The following is a 13092-nucleotide window of genomic DNA, read 5'->3' on the forward strand; positions in this document are numbered from 1 at the left end:
GTTGCGGTGCTTTCTCATTGCGTCTAGAACAGGCTCGATGGCCCCATCATGTAAAACGAGATATTTGGATGGGGCCATTGACTATAACGATAATGGCAGAGTGAGGGTGCGCCCGGTCGTGCATTATTTTGGGGCGTATACCCCTACTGGAGGTGGACACCCTGACGCTGTCTACCACATCTCAGCGTACTAGATGCAATGTGCAGGCTGCCTTATTCACCTGGTGGCAGACGGGGGCCCATATATTCGGGGCTTCTAGCATGCTCGGTGGGGAGATGGCTGCTGTGTCTCCGCTGACGCCCCCTGCACAATGTCGCCATTTCACAGTTTGCTGGAGGACGCTGGAATCTTCCCGTTAGCTAAGACTCTTCTTATTCCGGCCATGTTTTGCTGTTTCTTAGGGTGAAGGAGGCCGTGCACTACTAGCGCACCAGCATGAAGACCGCCCAGCTAACCGCAGACGCTCTATTAGTGTAAAGTTGATCAAAAGTTTCGTTACGCTGTACCATACACAGATGGTCGTGAAGCCCTCGGCATGGGACCATCGGGGTTATGCTGGGCCTGCCCAGCGCAGGGATCAGTGCACACTAGGGTGAGATGGCAGCCTGCGCACACGGCTCCTCACACTGTAGCAAACCCCTCTCGCTTTTTTCCAGTGTAGGAAAAAGACAAAACAAATAGAGTTAATTGGAGCTTTTATAGGAAGAGGGGACATTATCGTCTCCTGTGAGCAGAAGCTAAATCCCCCGACGCCAATATTCGAGGCTGAAGCTTGCCACAGGCCGACAGCTGCTGCTCCTCTCCCCTCACATGACTCTGCCCGACGCCCGTTACCAACATGTCACCTTCTGGGCTTCAAAACGTGACGCACGCAGTTTGTGGGCGGGGCCAGAGTACGAGCGCGCCCTCTGCCTCTGTACGTAAACTTTTGTCAGTGCCGCGGGGACGCGCAGCGGGCGTGGCCAGGGACGAGGCGCTCTGCGTTCTGATTGGTCGGCGTCGCGCGCGCCTGGTTGGCGGGAGGAGAATCGCGGAGCGCTGCGTGTGAGCTGTGAGAGAGAGTGCGCAGCACCGGGCAGGCACAGCACCGAGCACCGGCTGACTGGGAAGGTACACCTGACTGACAGTAACGGCGAGGATACAGGAGACGGCCCCTCCGGCTTGTCACACGTGACAGGGGCCATTGTGCAACGGAGAGCGCTGCCGAGACCACCGGAGAGCGCTGCCGAGACCACCGGAGAGCGCTGCCGAGACCACCGGAGAGCCCCGCCGACCGGCCTGTCAGTGATTCTCTCTGACCGTGAAGGTGAGAGCCGGGGTGTACCGCTCCTTGGTGAGGAGGGAGGGAGGGCTGGCGCGCCGTGTGCTGCTATGTGCCTGCTGCTGCCACAGGGCTGCTGCTGCTGGGAGCCATTCATTGTGCGGGGGCAGGATGTGTGCGGCTGTCAGGTGAGGCTGGACGTGGGGTGGGCGCTGTACAGGCTGCTCTATTGTGGTGACCGATCCCTGGCCGGTGGTGGCCGATCCCTGGCCGGTGGTGGCCGGTCCCTGGCCGGTGGTGGCCGGTCCCTGGCCGGTGGTGGCCGGTCCCTGGCCGGTGGTGGCCGATCCCTGGCCGGTGGTGGCCGATCCCTGGCCGGTGGTGGCCGATCCCTGGCCGGTGGTGGCCGATCCCTGGCCGGTGGTGGCCTTTCCCTGGTCGGTGGTCCATTATATAGCAGGAAGCGTGTCAGTAACTCTCTCCATCACTATCTACCACAGACCAAAAACGATCACCACATCCCAACACAATATCCAAGCCACCAGGTAATCTGTCATCTGATGCAATGGACGATCCTTCACATTCCTAGGGGGCGTCTCTGTACTGGAGGCAATGTAAGGAGCACTGAGCATTGCAGGTAGGGGCTCTGCTGTTCACCGGACAGCGGGGTCATCTGTAAAGCCTCCTGCCCTGATGATGGATCATGTGCCCTTACTGCTCTGCTCTATGGACAATGTTCTGATATTGCAGGACATTCCTGACTGACGTGTATCAGTCTGATCAGTGCAGATGTCCATAGGAAGCCGAATCACAAAACCATGACCATAACTGTCTGAAAACGCTCTCTTCTTTTTTTTTGGGTCTTTCATAAACCTCTTTAATAGAGTGCACAAAGGTCTAATCTTTATCAGAATGCACAGCCATACAGCGTGACATTAGTATTATAGATCGGTCGTTTATTTGTGCAAGTCCATATGGAGACACTGCAGGGAGCAAGTTCTGCCCATACGCATGCAGTTGTGACGTTTGTGCAGACTGTCAATACAGTCAGGCGGATCGCTAAAAAAAAAAGTACCAGCTGGGATCTGATTTACTTTGGGCAACTAATCAAATTTCTCATTTTGCCTTTATGTTGTCTTGCTGGAGACAGAGCATCTGAGAGTAGATTTCTGCGGCTTAGGCTAGGTTCACATTAATACAATGCTCTCCACCAAACTCTACGTTCCTCTCAATCCCCAAAAACCTTTTATTCCAATGGTGCCACTGAGTTCACTGGCCTTTCTCCTGACGCTATTTGTCTCTTTCGGACATTCAGAAAAATGTGGTTTACTTATTTTTTCATTGTTGTGTACCTGTTAATTACTTTGCCGTGACCCACAAAACCATTGATGCAGGAGCTCTGGGAGATTGCAGTCAGTGACTTTTCTTTAATTCTTGAAAATTTATATGGCTCCAAAATAATCAGACCCTTGTGATCAGATGTGCGGAGTATTCATGATGGGTCTGACCTTCTCTCTCCAGTTTTGGTGACTTTTTATTTTATGTTAGACCTGTAAATGATAGTTCCAGAGTATATTGTATATCCTTTGCTCTAGAATGATGCCCATGTTCTAAAAAAAAAATTAAAATCAGTGAAAAATCAATACAAAATTAAATGCACCCAAGTTTGGTGCTATCGGCATGTAGCTGGACACGTCCTCGACCAGGTTCCTCATTGTTTATTATGGTGCTTTGTAAGCAGTGATTTAATTAGGCTGAGCCTAGTTTATGGGCCTGCTTGACCATCTGCTTCTTTTTGTTTTATCTCTGTTATTGAGGTGGTGCATTTTCTTATCTAGAGACCCCTGTTGATTACTGGTTGTGAGATTGAAAGAAATAAGTGGAAACATTAGCCAAATCGTGACTTATAGTAGCCATTAAGGACTTTTAACCTACATTTCTAGTCCATAGTTGTTGACAATAAATTTAGGTTATGAAGTTTACAGCTGATGTTTGGAGGGTGATCCGTTCTTATGTGTTGACGGAGAGCTTTGTAGCATTTCTGCTTGATTAGAATCTATATGATGACCCTTAATATATGTATGATGTCACCTTTTTAAAATATTCTGTTTCTTAAGGCCCTTGAGTATAAAGCTATTTGCGTGTGTGAAATCATACAACTTAATGGGGTTTCCGTACATAACGCATTCTGAAATGTAAGTGACACAATCAGGAATTAATGAATAACAAGTATAAGATTGACATCTAGATTGCTCTGCATACAGAGAGCCTGCTGCAGCATTCCTGCCCTTCCCCCACACGTAGATCCTGTCATTAGGAAGCTGATCACAGCATCCCTCAGCACCATGCTAACATGTACAGCCATACCTCGCATTGTAATGCGCACCAGTTTTTCACTATCCAACTGAGAAAATAAAATAGGCCTCTCACAAGGCTGTTTTTTTCAGTTTGTCTTGTACAAAATGCATTTTTTTACCCTTTTGAGTTCTCATGTGTTGAGGTTTGTAATGTTTTGCACATCTCTCAGGTTAAAAGATGACTTGTGCATCCTCTCTCTTAACTTCTCCATACCAGAGTTTCTCATCTAGTTATCTCTTCTCAGAACCCCTGGTTCACCTTTTTAAAGGTGTGATTCCATTCTAAATGTGCCTGTAACACAGATTGCTGGTACCCTATAATTCACAAAAATTAATGCAGGTCAGTATATGAGGGGGAATGTGCAGCTACTCTCAGTTCTATTGAATAGGAATTATGGAAATAGTGGGGTGCGCTTTTTAAATGGAAATCCCCTGTACGGCTTTCATTGCACCATGAAGGCCAGTGCTTCTGAACTGCTGTTCTTAGCTTTTTTCTTTTATTTCCCCTCTGACTTACGTGAATAGAAATTGAAGCAAGAACTTGTTGTAGATGGAACAGATGTTATTAGTAGAGGCTTGTGCTCACAGATCTGGTCCGTTATCTGTCATTCTTGACTATTCAGTATAAGGCTATATGCACACGTTGCAGATTTGACTGTGGAATTTTCTGTGCAGATTCTGCATTTCTTGTTAGAAAACGCAGGTCAGAATCTGTGCTTTTTTTGTCTGTGCACACGTTGCAGATTTTTGTGCGGATTTCTTCCTTTCTTTACCGCTGCAGATTTCTATTATGGAATGGGTGCAGAAACGCAGCAGATCTGCACAAAGAATTGACATGCTCCTTTTTTGAATCTGCTGCGTACTACTGTACTCTAAATCACTTGCGGATCTGCAGCGTTTCTGCGTGGAAAGAAAGCTGCAGATCTGCAGGGAAATTTGCAACGTGTGCACATACCATAACAGCTCCACCCTCTTGATTCCATAAGCCTAATTCAGACGTCCGTTTTCACATATGTGCCATTTGTGTTTTTTTGTGTGTCCACGGGCCGGATTACATGCAGACTGAACGCTGTGTACAACCGCGGCGACCAGATGTTGCAGCATAGTGGAGGGGATTTTATGAAATCCCGTCTCCACTATGTGTGCAAACACGCATCCGGCGGCCCTGCATTTACGGACATGCGGTGCGTCTTTTTAGAACGCAGCATGTCTGTTTACGGACCGTCACCGCAAGGTAAATAACAGGGTCCTATGTATAGGGTGCGTCGATTCCGGATGTGTGCAATGAACACATCCGGAATCACAGCGCATACAGAAGGGGGCGGCACTTTGGGCGGAGCGGGTTTTCCGCTCTGTCCAGAGCGCCGTCAATCTGGACAGTGGACACGCACCCTTAGTCTGTAGCTGTTCACCTTCTAAGCATCTGCAAAATAAGTTCCTTTTTCCCCAGGGTTGTGGAGTTGGTATGTCAGGATTCCGACATTTCGCCGACTCCAACTCCACAGCACTGATCCCTACTGAGCATGTACGAAAAGTGCTGCACATGTTCATCTCAACTGAAGCACAGATCCTTAGATCAGGAACAGAACATTTCTTAACTTTCCCAAATTCTTATGAAAACATTTACAGCACATCCTGCATTGAACTACTGCACCCAATTTATTATATATTTTAGGAGTCTGTCTCTATCCATTTTATGATTTCATCAAAATAGTGTACTGACTCAGACTCCACGACCCTGCTTTTTTCATCCAAGTCACAGATCAAACTCCTCTATGGATCTGTGAAACACTTGCATAGCACATCGATTTAATCTCGGTTGCATCCTAGACCGGTCTATTTTTCACTATTTGGTAGGAGAAACTTGACAAACCTTCCTGATAATATATATTTTTTGTGTAGAATAAGAGATACTGATAATATAAATTGACACTTATTAAAATCGGTCTATTTTTTACATGCAAGAAAAATCACTGACCTCTAAATATGGCCTCATGCTGAATGTGACGAAATAGACTATAGTTGTCAGATACATGGCTTTTTCGGGCCTAAATCCTGCTGGCTGTTCCCTTTAATGATGAACCTAGGAGTGTCCTATATGTGGAATTCTGTTCTCTGTGTTGTCAGAGGTTGCGTTTGTAGTGGACTCAATGTTATGTATGAAAATAAAAACATAAAACTGAATTGGGATGTACTTTGTTTTTGTGACTGGGAATGCACTTGCCACAAGAAAGCTATTCTGCTTAACCCCTTCCTGAATTCTGCAGTAAGCTAGTTGGTTGTGGATGTCAGATACATGTATGAGTGAGAAGAGCCTGTCCCATGCCTTGCAGGCACTGGCTGTGTTCTACAGTCTGCATCTGCCTTCTAACTGCAGCGATCAGCCAGCTGTGCCTCGATCATGTTGTGCCAATGGGCTTCTGTTTTCTGCCATGTTGCTACTTTTATAAAACCCAACAGTGATTTGCTGGTTTAGTCTCCTATGAAATTCTAGAATTTTTTTTTTTACATTTTTAAAAGCTCAAATCGCCTCCCTTTTTTTGTTTTTAAACTATAACATAATTGGTTTCGCTGCATCTGTAAATCAGATTAAATATAACATTTACAGTCAAAACAGGAAGGCGTTCAATCCAGAGCTGCAGTCAACTGACACCCTACTTAGGGAATGTGCACACGATAAGTAAACGCTGCAGTTTTGGATGCTGCGTACTTACGCAGCAGTCAGATATTAAAGCGTAATGGAAGGGATTTCAAGAAATCACATGTCCACTATGCATCCAGAGACGCCCGCAGATCACCCGCGGAGATGGACATGTGGCGCGTCTTTCCAGACCACAGCATGTCTATTTTGCTGAGACGCGATCCATCTCATGATGAATTTCACCCATACATTGTATTGGACCTGGTGAATCAGTACTGTTCACTGAACACATGCCGATTCACCTGCGTTCAATAGCCTGCAGCCAATTGCTGAACGTGTGCACATACCCTTATAGTTCCTTACCGAATTGTCAATTTACTTTTATAACTGAGAAAAACCTCTTCTGGCTAAGTTTCCTTTTGCAGGGACAGGCACTGTTCTGTATAGAAAGATTGGTTTTGCTGTCGAGTCAGATTGGCGTACAAAGCAGAGTCTGATGTCCGTATGCTCCATGTGCTGTATTATGGGAGCACGTCACAGGTTTTTTTTTGTTTAAAGTAATGTTCTGCTAAAATATTTCTTTTTATATGTGAGGCATTTTTTCAGGAGAGTTTTAAGAGCAAAATAAAACTGTCAGTGCAGAATGGATAAATGTGCCCTGCCAGATTGTCTTTTGATAGTGCATGTCCGGTGAATGCAAGGATTGGGCATGTCAGTTTTGTAATCCCTCCCCCAAGTGAATGAACTTGCACACTTTGTAGTTGGTCATCTTATTGGGAGACTATTGTGACATAAGTGAAAGATGTCACCACTGTATTAAATTGTGAAAATCATAATACGCCTGACTCCCAACAATGAAAATTGGCATCTCCCAGTGATAAGCGCTCACTGTCTATAATGGGTAAACAGCTTAAGGCTGCTTTCACACATCAGTTTTTTGCCGTCAGGCACAATCCGTCCAATTTAGAAAAAAACGTATTCGGCAAAAGTTGCTGCCGGATCTGTTTTTTTCTCATAGACTTGTATTAGTGCTGGATTGCGACGGATGGCCTCACGTTTCATCCGTTTTTTGCCTGATCTGTCAAAAATTCGCTTTCTGGCGGCCAAAGAAAACTGACATAGAAACGTTTTTTGTCCGTTGAAAAAACGGACAGCGACTGATCTGGCGAAAAAAGGATGAGACGTGAAGTCAAATGATGGAATCCGGCGACTGATTCCAATTTTTTAAAAAACAAATCATGCATTTTCTGGGGTGTCTCTCTCCTCTCTCTTCCCCAGAATCCAATTCGCCGGATTTTGCCTGACCACAAACAACTGATGTGTGAAAGCAGCCTTACTTAGGACTTGTTTAGACAAGTTTTTATGAGGTTAAGCTCCACACACTACTGAACAAATTTATCTTTCTAAGTTGTTAGAATAAAAGCTATGTTTTTGAATCAATCATTAGTTTTCATACAGTTGTGTTTATTAGGCCGTACATCAAGGACAGGCAAATTCAAATTATTGTTATACCCATACTGAACATTGGGCCATGGTCACATTAGTGTAGGGCCTTATTCAGACAATTGTTAAATTATGAAGTCTATAGAATTGGGAGAGTGGGGAATAGGTTTCAACTGAAGCAAAATCTGACAGTCTTGTGAATGTAGTCGGATAGAAGCATTTTTACGGGTTTTTTAAGCTCATAAGTAAAGGTCCTTTGTAAAGGAGGTAGACAATTATGTTTATAAGTGTTTGTGTGTGTTTCAGCCAAAATGTAACAAACTGTAAAAAAAACAAAACGACAAAAACTTGCCTGGCTATGTGCTAACTAAAGCTACTTTCACACTAGCGTCATTTGCAATACGTTGCAATGTGTCGTTCAGGAGAAAAATCGCATCCTGCAAAGTTGTCTGCAGGATGCGTTTTTCCCCATAGACTAACATTACCGACGCATTGCGACGTATTAGCACACGTCGCAACCATCGTGCGATGGTTGCGTCGTGTTTTGGCTGACCGCCGGCACAAAAAAGTTACATGTAACGTTTTTACCCTTCACCATGACAGCACCCACTGGAGAGATAGGGATCCGCCCCAAGGAACAGGAAACCTACAGAAGAATAGAAGGGGCGGTCCGCCTCTCCTCGTCAGTTTAGGTTTCCTGTTCCCAGGGGACAGGGTCTCTGGATTCTCCAAAACTACAGGAACCATACCTGGGCCAGGGCATCCGCCTGTGCGGTCTCTGCGGGAACGGCAGGGGATGCGGTCCCGAAGCAGCGTCGGGGGAGACTTCATTAGACGGCTCCCCCCTCGTCTGTCCGGCATGTGGGATGGCTGGGTCCGGAAGAGGCAGCCTGATCCCACGGAGCAACGCTGCGGTGTGCGGCCTAAAAAGGAGGCTCCAGACGCGGACCGATATATGAGGCAGGGATCTGTGGCACAGCAGCAGCGGCAGCCGGTACACCGCTCCATAGCGCGGGCCGAGGTAAGATCGCGGCCGCGCATGCGCAGAGCGGTGTAACAATCACCATATTCGCCCGGAAGTGTTCGGTAGCACTTCCGGGTCACTCATACAGCGGTGAGGGAAAGCGCGGTTTCACGCATGCGCAGTACACCGCTAGGGAAAAAAACCAAAAAAAAACCCAGCCTATAAAAGGGGGATGGTTGCAAGCACACAGGCGATGCAACATGTCATCCCCAGGCAAGACGGTGGACCCAGCAGGTGACCCAGCCAGCAGGAGATCCTCAGATGCCAGCCGCAGAAGCGATGCCACGGATTCAAGATCCAGGAAAGCGCTTCGGCAACCTGATCCGGTACCGTACAGCTTCACTGGGTGAGTGTTAAAACTCTCTGCCTATAAAGCTGACACTCTTTCCATAAGATTCCTAAAGTGGACGCAGCAGTCGCCTCCACCTCGAAACAATCAGCTCTTCCAGTTGAAGATGCAGGCCTACTCTCTGACCCTCTGGATCGGAAAGCGGAATCGTCATTAAAAAGAGCATGGGAAGCTTCCACAGGCATATTCAAACCAACAATTGCCAGTACATGCACTGCTAGATCCATGCTTGTCTGGATTGATCAGTTAGATCAGCAAATTGAACAAGGAGTCTCCAGACAAAAATTGCGAGATGCGATACCATTAATTAGAGGGGCAGCAGCATTCATGGCTGACGCATCAGCTGACTCTCTTCGCCTCGCTGCACGATCGGCAGGTCTGGTTAATAATGCCAGACGTGCGTTGTGGATGAAGAGCTGGAAGGGGGATACACAGTCGAAGGCCAAGATCTGTGCTATTCCGTGTGAGGGTGAGTTTTTATTTGGAAAAGCTTTGGATGAAATCCTCAAAAAAGCAAAAGAAAGGAAAAAAGCCTTCCCTGATCCCTCAATTCCTTTTTATAGGAAGACCTTTAGAAGGAGACCGTTCGGCAAAAGAAGACAAAATGAAAGACCATCACGGTGGACCACAAGAGAGGGAAAACAATGTGGTACTATGTTTAAAGGCCCCCCCTTCCGTAGAGACAATAAATATTAAAACTCCAGACACCCCAGTAGGGGGTAGGTTAAAATTTTTCTTTCCCCAATGGCAAAAGATTACGTTAAATTCCTGGGTTCTAAATATTATTAAAGAAGGAATTAAAGTAGAATTCCTCCAAATTCCCCATGATTCTTTTATTTTAACAGTCCTTAGTTCACCAATACAACAAACGGCCCTTGAATTAGAGATCCAAAGTCTCTTAAATAAAAATGTCTTAGTTAGAGTACCAAGGGAACAAGAGGGTAGTGGGTTCTACTCTCCATTATTTTTAATCCCTAAGCCCGATGGTTCATTCCGAACAATTATAAATTTTACAAAACTCAATACGTTTATTAAAAATGATACGTTTAAAATGGAATCTATAAGATCTGCCATTAAACTCCTTTTTCCAAATTGTAAGATGGGCGGCATTGATTTAAAAGATGCCTACTACCATCTCCCTATCCATAACAGATATAAAAAATACTTCAGAGTCGCAGTAAAACTCGATGGGAAGATTCATCATTTCCAGTACACGGCCATGCCCTTTGGTCTTTCCACAGCACCAAGAATCTTCACCAAAGTAATGTTAGAGGTGATGGCCTACCTTCGTCAGAAGGACACTTTAATCATCCCCTATTTGGATGATTTTTTGGTTGTAGGAAATTCGTCCCTTCAGTGTGCTGAACGTTTAGCGAACACGGTCTCATCTTTACAAAACTTGGGCTGGATCATCAACTCTGAAAAATCCAGACTTATCCCACTTTCCCTCCAGATATTTCTGGGGTTCCATCTAGATTCCACAAAACAAAAATGTCTACTCCCTCGGGAAAAAATATCTAAAATAGAGGGGAAAGTAGTGGCTGCCATTCATAAACCTCGAATGTCCCTGAGGGAAGGAATGTCTCTATTAGGATCCCTTTCTTCCTGTACTCCAGCCGTCCAGTGGGCACAACTCCATACCCGAATATTGCAACACCAAATCCTTCCAGAACAGAGAAAATTCCTAGGACACCTCGAATCAAAAATAACGTTATCACAGGAGGTCCTAGCTTCCTTGGGGTGGTGGCTAGATAATAGGAATTTGACGGAGGGTGTCCCTTGGGTGATATTGCCATCCCACACTGTGACTACTGATGCTAGTCCCTACAGGTGGGGCGCACATATGGGGGATAGCTTCTGCCAAGGAATATGGAATGAGGAACAAATCTTATATTCGTCTAATTTAAAAGAGTTGAATGCAGTAAACTATGCACTGCGTCAATTTCTCCCACAGCTTCGAGGAAATCACGTCAGAGTCTGTTCAGACAACACTACGACGGTGGCTTATTTAAACAAACAAAGCGGGGCTCGATCAGACGCTCTAATGTCTTCCGCAAAGAATATCTTGATCCTGGCCGAAAAGCATCTGTTGTCCCTCTCCGTGGTCTACATCAAAGGAGAAAGCAATCAACAGGCAGACTTTCTAAGTCGACACACTCTACATCAAGGAGAATGGTGTCTAAATCCTCACATCTTTCACAAAATTACATTATTGTGGGGCAGGCCCCAGATAGACCTGTTTGCTACGAAACTGAACAGACAAGTGCAAAAATTTGCATCTCGGTCCCGTGCAGACCACACGGACATTCTAGATGCTCTTCAGATACCCTGGCAATTCAAACTAGCATATGCCTTCCCTCCGATAATTCTGCTTCCACAAGTAATACGGAAAATCAGGGAAGAGCAAGCCAGGATAATATTGATAGCACCATTCTGGCCCAAGAGACCATGGTTCTCGTGCCTACAATCAATGTCGGTGACAGACCCATGGGTCCTTCCCTCAATCCCAGACCTACTCTCTCAGGGACCTTTCTTCCACCCCCAAGTGGACAGCCTCCACTTGACGGCCTGGAATTTGAAAGGCAGATATTAAATTCCAGAGGGTTTTCAAAAGGCCTAATTGATACACTCCTGCTTAGCAGGAAACCATCTACCACAAAGATTTATACCAAAATATGGAAAAAATGTCTTCAGTTCCATACAGGTTCAAACCCATCAGAAGTTCCAATAAAATCTATCCTAGAATTTCTACAGAAAGGGAAAGAGTTAGGTCTGTCGGTTAATACACTAAAAGTCCAGGTGTCCGCTCTAGGGGCCCTCTATGGCCATAATGTTGCTGGTAACAAATGGGTGTCCCGCTTCATTACGGCCTGTGAACGAATTACTCCTATCCACATACCTAGAGTAGCTCCTTGGGATCTAAACCTAGTCCTAGACTCTCTAACAGAACCTTAATTTGAACCTATAGATACAGTATCTCTAAAACACTTGTCACTAAAAACAGCCTTCTTAGTAGCATTAACATCGGCTAGAAGAGTCAGCGACATTCAGGCCTTATCCATAGATCCACCTTTCCTTCTAACATTTCAGGACAGGTTAATTTTAAAACCAGATCCCTTATATCTCCCTAAAGTTGCAAGGAAATTCCATAGGTCACAAGAGATACATCTTCCCACTTTCTTTAAAGACCCCTCCACTCCTGAAGAACAAAGATTCCACATTCTAGATGTCAGGAGAGTAGTTTTACAATATATTGAAAAAAACTAGTAGTTGGAGGCAGAGTAGGGCTCTGTTCATATCCTTCCAGGGTAAAAAGAAGGGGTATGGAGTCACAAGAGCCACATTGTCCCGATGGATTAGAGACACGATCCAGGTGGCCTACTCATGAAAAATAAGGAACCTCCGGAAGGCGTTAAGGCACATTCCACCAGAGCTATGGCGTCCTCCTGGGCTGAAAGGGGAAACGTTCCAATTGAGGACATATGTAAGGCAGCAACGTGGTTGGCTCCTTCTACTTTCTATAATCACTACAGACTTAATCTTTCTTCAGATTCTGACCTACACTTTGCCAGGACTATCCTCAGCATGGTGGCCCCCCCCCCCCCCCCCCCCCTAGGTGTTGGTCTCTGGAAATCTCTCCAGTGGGTGCTGTCACGGCGAAGGGTAAATAGCCGGATTACTTACCGGTAATGCTCTTTTAATGAGTCCATGACAGCACCCAGTCACATCCCTCCCTATTAAATTAAAAATTAATTTGAATTACTTCTATTGAGTATATAAGTTTAAGATATGTATTTGTAAATAATTGGACTAATACTGGCGGTCCTCCGGGTACTCTGAAAATTAAACTGACGAGGAGAGGCGGACCGCCCCTTTTATTCTTCTGTAGGTTTCCTGTTCCTTGGGGCGGATCCCTATCTCTCCAGTGGGTGCTGTCATGGACTCATTAAAAGAGCATTACCGGTAAGTAATCCGGCTATTTTTGTGCGTCGAGTCCGCCATTTTCGACCACGCATG

General features: G+C 45.7%; 1 protein-coding gene across 2 annotated transcripts in view; it reads left to right on the plus strand.

The window, feature by feature from the left end:
* Positions 1–958: 958 nt before the first annotated feature.
* The window catches only part of ADARB1 (adenosine deaminase RNA specific B1), a 159949-nt gene continuing 147815 nt past the window's right edge, over positions 959–13092 (plus strand). The window contains exon 1 of one of the 2 annotated variants that reach the window (XM_077272161.1): positions 959–1306. The gene's annotated coding sequence lies outside the window, so the exon portion shown is untranslated. The remainder of the gene's footprint in view (positions 1307–13092) is intronic. The other variant, XM_077272163.1, reaches the window with a different exon arrangement.

The sequence above is a fragment of the Ranitomeya variabilis genome, chromosome 7 (genome assembly GCF_051348905.1).
Source record: "Ranitomeya variabilis isolate aRanVar5 chromosome 7, aRanVar5.hap1, whole genome shotgun sequence".
In the NCBI taxonomy this organism is placed as follows: domain Eukaryota; kingdom Metazoa; phylum Chordata; class Amphibia; order Anura; family Dendrobatidae; genus Ranitomeya; species Ranitomeya variabilis.